This window comes from Triticum dicoccoides, chromosome 7B (genome assembly GCF_002162155.2).
Source record: "Triticum dicoccoides isolate Atlit2015 ecotype Zavitan chromosome 7B, WEW_v2.0, whole genome shotgun sequence".
NCBI lineage: Eukaryota > Viridiplantae > Streptophyta > Magnoliopsida > Poales > Poaceae > Triticum > Triticum dicoccoides.
The window spans coordinates 621430556-621436252 of record NC_041393.1 but is presented as its reverse complement, the minus strand read 5'-3'; the positions used below and the strand labels follow the sequence as shown (position 1 = coordinate 621436252).

General features: G+C 42.8%; 1 long non-coding RNA gene across 5 annotated transcripts; it reads right to left on the bottom strand.

Annotated features, from left to right (window-relative positions):
- Positions 1 to 10: 10 nt before the first annotated feature.
- On the bottom strand, positions 11 to 4750 carry LOC119339733. Of its 5 annotated transcripts, none has more exons than XR_005164199.1 (5): positions 4236 to 4750; positions 3966 to 4056; positions 3623 to 3777; positions 1780 to 2076; positions 11 to 1306 (listed from the first exon to the last, which is right to left on the bottom strand). It is a non-coding gene; the product is annotated as an uncharacterized LOC119339733 (long non-coding RNA). The 5 variants fall into 5 exon arrangements; XR_005164200.1 differs by lacking the exon at positions 11 to 1306 and adding an exon at positions 2228 to 2307 and having other exon boundaries at positions 1521 to 2076; XR_005164201.1 differs by lacking the exon at positions 11 to 1306 and adding an exon at positions 3522 to 3592 and having other exon boundaries at positions 1521 to 2076; positions 3688 to 3777.
- Between the last annotated feature and the right edge of the window lie 947 nt (positions 4751 to 5697).

Below are 5697 nucleotides of genomic sequence, written 5' to 3'. Positions count from 1 at the left end.
GGGGCGCTGATTTTCTTTCCTTTTCCCTCGGCCGTACCGGTTGGCGTTAATTGTGAGGACTGCGCCTTGAATACCGAAAACAACAGGGGGTCTGGCGACCCCAAATTAGTACCACCTTGTTTATATTACGGTTTTGTCTATACAAATCGTAAAAACGGATTATGAGATGAGAAGAAAGCGTATTGTGACGGTGAACCCAGAGACCCAATCCGTGCTTTATTATTATTACTAGCACAAATGCCCGTGCGTTGCAACGGGTACTATAGAAAAATGCTTAGAAACCTGAAAAACAATTGACCACTTAAACAACTTTGCAAGTAGCAAAACAATATTTAACATAATCACATGTACCGAGGACCATATTCTTGAAACAAAGAGCGAAAATCTGATGATGCTTAAAGAAAGAAAGAAATTCCCTTAATTGCGTGAGGTTAGAAGCAAAATGATGTACCCCGTGTTCTTGTTTTCAGCTGACACCAGAACATAAAGTAGAAAATAAAAGGCTTAGTAATCAAAAGAGATGTAAAATGTCCAGCAAAAAGATAAAATAGTGAGACCAAGAGTAATTGGGTACCAGTCACACCTTAAGCTAAAGGTTTGCTAATGTGAATATTTCTATCTCTACACAACGATGATACTCACATATACCTGTCACAAGGAGTTAACACCTAAAGATAAAAAAATTGTCTTCTGGCTCCATCTCGGTGATATGCAAAGATACAGGTGATAGACTTTTCTAGGGGCTTGATGCTGGTGTAAAGATTGGCATTTCTGTTTGACGTGCTTCCTGGTCAAGGTCGCAGCGGGAGAAGGTCGGGCACACACACACTTTCTTGTTTTTGGTGAGAATGTACATGCGCTTTTTACATGAAACTCAATGAACATCTATTGATTCAGCTCGTAAAATATATGCTTCCACTGGTGAAAAAGTCTGAAAATGGATTACATCACACGCTAGACGTAAAGAATGATACAGAACACACATATCAACAACGCCGACAGGAAAGTAGGTCTAGGCATGTGCGCAGAGCTGCTCGAGCTGCTCCTCGAGTGCAGATCCACTCTCTAGTGAAGTCATAGATGTTTCTACATAGGCCTTTACTGAATTAATGAAGCCTGTTCGGAATTCCTCTGCAAATACTACGGCTCCAATCTTTCAGTATCGAGTTAAGTAGTTAACATTATAGTAGTGATAAATCATAAAATTCACAGCAAGCTGGAACCTAAGTCGCTTCTAAAACCACATACCAAGTAGGATATCCGGTCCCTTCTGGCCATTTCATAGGTTGTTTAATTTGTGGGCGCTCTGAATAAAATAGAAACAGGAATTTCAGTCAAACATGCATTATAGACAAAATGCAGTTGCTCCTTTTGAGCAGGTGCTGCATGAATATGATGCTTAATGGCCTAAAATTGCTCAAAACACAGCCATGCGCCAGATGGGCAGGCATGTGTAGGGCTTTGCTTTGGATTTTGCTCTCTGGTCCTCTAAGTATAAATCGACAAGGTAGTACTGAGGCTGAGAGTCACAAAATAATTCACTTCAAAACGATTTATATGTTCAACCATTGGCCCAGTTGCCATGAATTTTCTAGATAGTAATATTGTTCCGCCAAAGCTCCAATCCATCACTTTATCCTCTCTTTTTCCCAAATGGAAATGCAAGCATCCGTGCTCAACTTAACAATTCATCAAGAAAATTAAATAAAAAATGGTACATACCATTTGACATCGCTTCTGAATAATTGGAAGACCTTGTCAAAGGACCAGAAAACTTACATGTGAAGCATCATCAACAAGGCGATGATGGTTCATGAAGACTAATTCTGGTGTTCTTCAGCATATACTTCTCTGAATTCAAACTTTATGGCGTCATAATACTCTTTGCTTTTTTCCTTATGGTGACAAGGTTAGATCTCTTAAGAGGGTGAGGCCAATCAGTAAACACAGGGAATGACACTCCCCCACCGCACAAATATTATTGCATCATTTAGCAATCAGTATACACAGGAAGCCCAGTATGCCTTTTGCACCCTTCCAGAAAACTAAATACAGTACTATTTAGACCGCACAAATCTGCAACAACAAAACAACAACTTTTAGCATAGGAACACTCTCCTTAGGAAACGGTGGATACATGGTACGGACTGCAACAATTCTCAAGCAGTAAGAATAGACGAGAAAAAGAATGAAGAGAGCTTTTCAAAAGAAGAAAAAAAGGACTAACATTTGTTTTCATGAACTCTGCATTCCAAATATCTTCTAGGACATATGCCCGTGTGTTGCAACGGGGTGACAAAATTCAGCCTTTAAATGAAAATAGTATTAGTATAAAATACTGAAATTGTTCAACCATGCCCATTTATTTATTTTCTTCGTTTCATAGCATTTATTTATGCCAACCGGGAGGCCTTTGCTTATTTTTTGTTTCACAGACCACAGTCGCTTTTATTTTTCGTTTAGCATACAACAATCGTGCTCAACTGAGATTATTTGTTTCGTAGCCCACAATCTCCTTTATTTATGTCAACCAGAATTTTTCATTTCAGAGCCCACAATTTCCTTTATTTATACTAAACAGGGTTTTTTGATTCGCAGCCCACGATCCCTTTTATTTAGGCTTCCTGAGATTTTTCGTTTGGCAGCCAACAATCCCCAACTCCTTTTATTTATTACGCTAACCAGGTGATACTTTTTGCTAAACACAGCTCACCCTCCGTCAGTTTATTCTCAGGCTGCTTGTTAATTCTCATACTTATAGGCATATATAAATTGATAGAATTTTTAAAAAAAAAACTTGATAGAATTAGCTGTAAGAAGCTAGGTGCGACTATTTAATCTGTTAACAAACTTGTTTTATTATAAGCATGAGCAGATTCTGCCCAACTTGGCCCAAAAACATCAGGGTCGCAGCGAGGCCCAATAACAGCACAAATCAAACTTGATTGTGCTTTGGTTGGGTTCCAGATCTAGGAAGCGTCATGTGTAGTGGTATGATTGCAAGGACATAACAATTGTAATGGATTGTGAAATGAAAAATGGGCAGAACAATGTGATTATTTATCAACCATGCTTCTACTTTCTTTATAGCAGCAAGAGGTACTGCTGAATATAAAGAAAGAAATGCCTCCATCATATAGATATGTCTCAGTTTTGATGTAAATAATTTACGTGCTAGTCTGCTAGTATATATATATCTACATGAGGGAGATGGCACAAAGTACAGCTGCAGAAATTCTACAAATAGCTGGCTTGGCAAAAACTTGATAAACTATTGCTGCCAAATTAATTCAAACTAATACCTTTCATCACTTTTCTACACCATACTACAGGTCACATCCATGTGATACAGAAAGCCTTATCCAACATGACAAAAAGGTCGCACTGACACCAATTTGAACTAAAATCAGCAGTGCAAAAGAACACCAAATGAGTAATTCTTTGTTAGAGAAGCACTTGTGGTCCTCTTAGTTTAGATAAAACTAAATTCAGGATAATAGCAGTTAGGTAGTTTTTCGGACCCAAGAAGCTCAGTGACTTGCGTGACAATTCACGACTTCATCATGTCCATCTGCACCTTTGACATGTTCACCTAAACACAATAAAAGAAACAAATGTTTACCTTGGACTTGCATCAGATACCCTCTCTACACTATTCGCCTCCCATTGAACATGAACCAAAAAAACCTGGCGGTCGAGCTTGTGGGCGAACTTCCATATCTTGAGCATCTCAGCATGCTTGTTTGAGAATTGGGTATCCTGATCAGCCAACAACCCCTGCAAAAACCACGGCAAATCAGACTACCTCTCAAAGATCTGAAGAACAGGAAAAAATAATAGATACTCTGAAATTAAATGGCACATGTGGTTAGCGATCTAGGAATCAAAGATCAAATTATATATGGAGCCTTTGGCCAAACATTAGATGATAATTTGAATATGAGCATAGAATATGGCAATCCCACCTGAGAGGGTTGTGGTGTTCATATCCGTTCACTCTCACTGGAGCTATTCATGCTTTGTCCTTCCTCATCTCTGTTGCGCCCCAATCCAAATCTGCAAAGCATCCAAATCCATGGCAGAGAAGGGGATATTAGAGGTTGGCACAAAAAATAAAATCCCCGAACAAATTGCTACCCATTCTTTCTGTTCCCCCTTCTATTCAACCTTAGAATCCTTTAATTCAAGATCTTAAATTTGTCCTTGTAGCCAGTAGAAACAAGCAGAGTACGCACCTCGTCCTCGTCTGACGGGAGGACGTACTTGGGGATGGAGGTGTCAGGAGGCAGTACTTGAGCTCCAAATCGGAGCCGTCCTCCTCGAGGCGGAGGAGGCTGGGGGTGAGGAGTTGGGGCGGGTGAGGAGGCGAAGAACAGGGCAACGGCGGCGCTGCTGGAGGATAGCTAGAGAGGAAGACCGGCCGCGCGTGGCGGCGTCGAATCCTATCCAAATCGGAGACGTCCGCGTTGAGGCCGAGGAGGCTGGGGGTGAGGAGTTGGGGCGGGTGAGGAGGGGAAGAAAAGGGCAACGGCCGCGCTGCTGGAGGGTAGCGGGAAAGGTATACCGGCCGCGCGCGGCGGCTTGATTCATGGCGGCGCTGCCGTGCCGTCCCCAGGAAGAGGACCCGTGCTGTTGTGCGTACTCAGAGAGGACAGGCCGCCGTGCTATATTTTTTCCCTAAAGGCCAAGCCGAGTCCCAAGCCAATACACGAAACGTTTTCCCTTTGTTCACCACTCAAAACTGTACTGCGGGTTAATTGTCAAAAAGCACAGGGACTTCTTTGCAAAAACGCCGCAACGGTGAACCCGGAGACCCAATCCATACTTTATTATTAGGGAGAGATTAGGGAAAGATATACTCATGAACGATGTCCGGAGAGTCACGATGCAAAGCGCCGCCGCAGTCGCGCCAAAGCGGCAAAGGTTTTCACCCTGAGTTTCGGGGGCCACGTCGGTGCCCTAACAGGAATGTGACACCTGGAGGCACGCCGCCTCTAACGTCTAAGGGCATGTACAATGGTTCTATCTTAGCAATGCCACGTAGGATAAATGATGAGGTGGATGAAAGAGAAATCATAAGAGAAGGCTTGTCTTTTCTTAATTAAGAGAAGGCAAGAGATGATCTCTTAGCATAATATGTCTCACCACAATTTTAGGAATAACTAGTTATTGATGATAAGGCTAAAAAATGACCCATTGTAGACATGTTTTTCTGTCATCTCTAAATTACATGCAAGATTTAAGATAAGACTACCTTATCGACCATTGTACATGCCCTAAGAAGCAAAGCTTTCGCTCGGCACCTCCCACACCCCACAATTTCACCACAACAGGGAGACGTCCACATAATACCGGACACTCCAGATCCATATCGTGAACTAAGGGCTAGGCCACCACAACCTGCGACCACTTTGCCAGGACCACCCACCACAGCGTACCTCACCACCAAGATGACCGACTCACCCTGCCAACATAAGCCTCAATGTAGCTTGCTTGAGAGCCAACCATGAAGTCCGCACCCAGGGGCCCTGAGTCCTAACCGCTACCTAGGGCCATCGCCCAGTCATCTATGGCCTCCAGTACTGCCCGTCCCAAGCATGCCGCCATCAAGCACCGAAGGAACGGGTGGTAAGGCCACTCCTTCCCCACCCCTAGACAACCCCCAAGCCCGTGGTCAGACCATGAACACAGACAAAT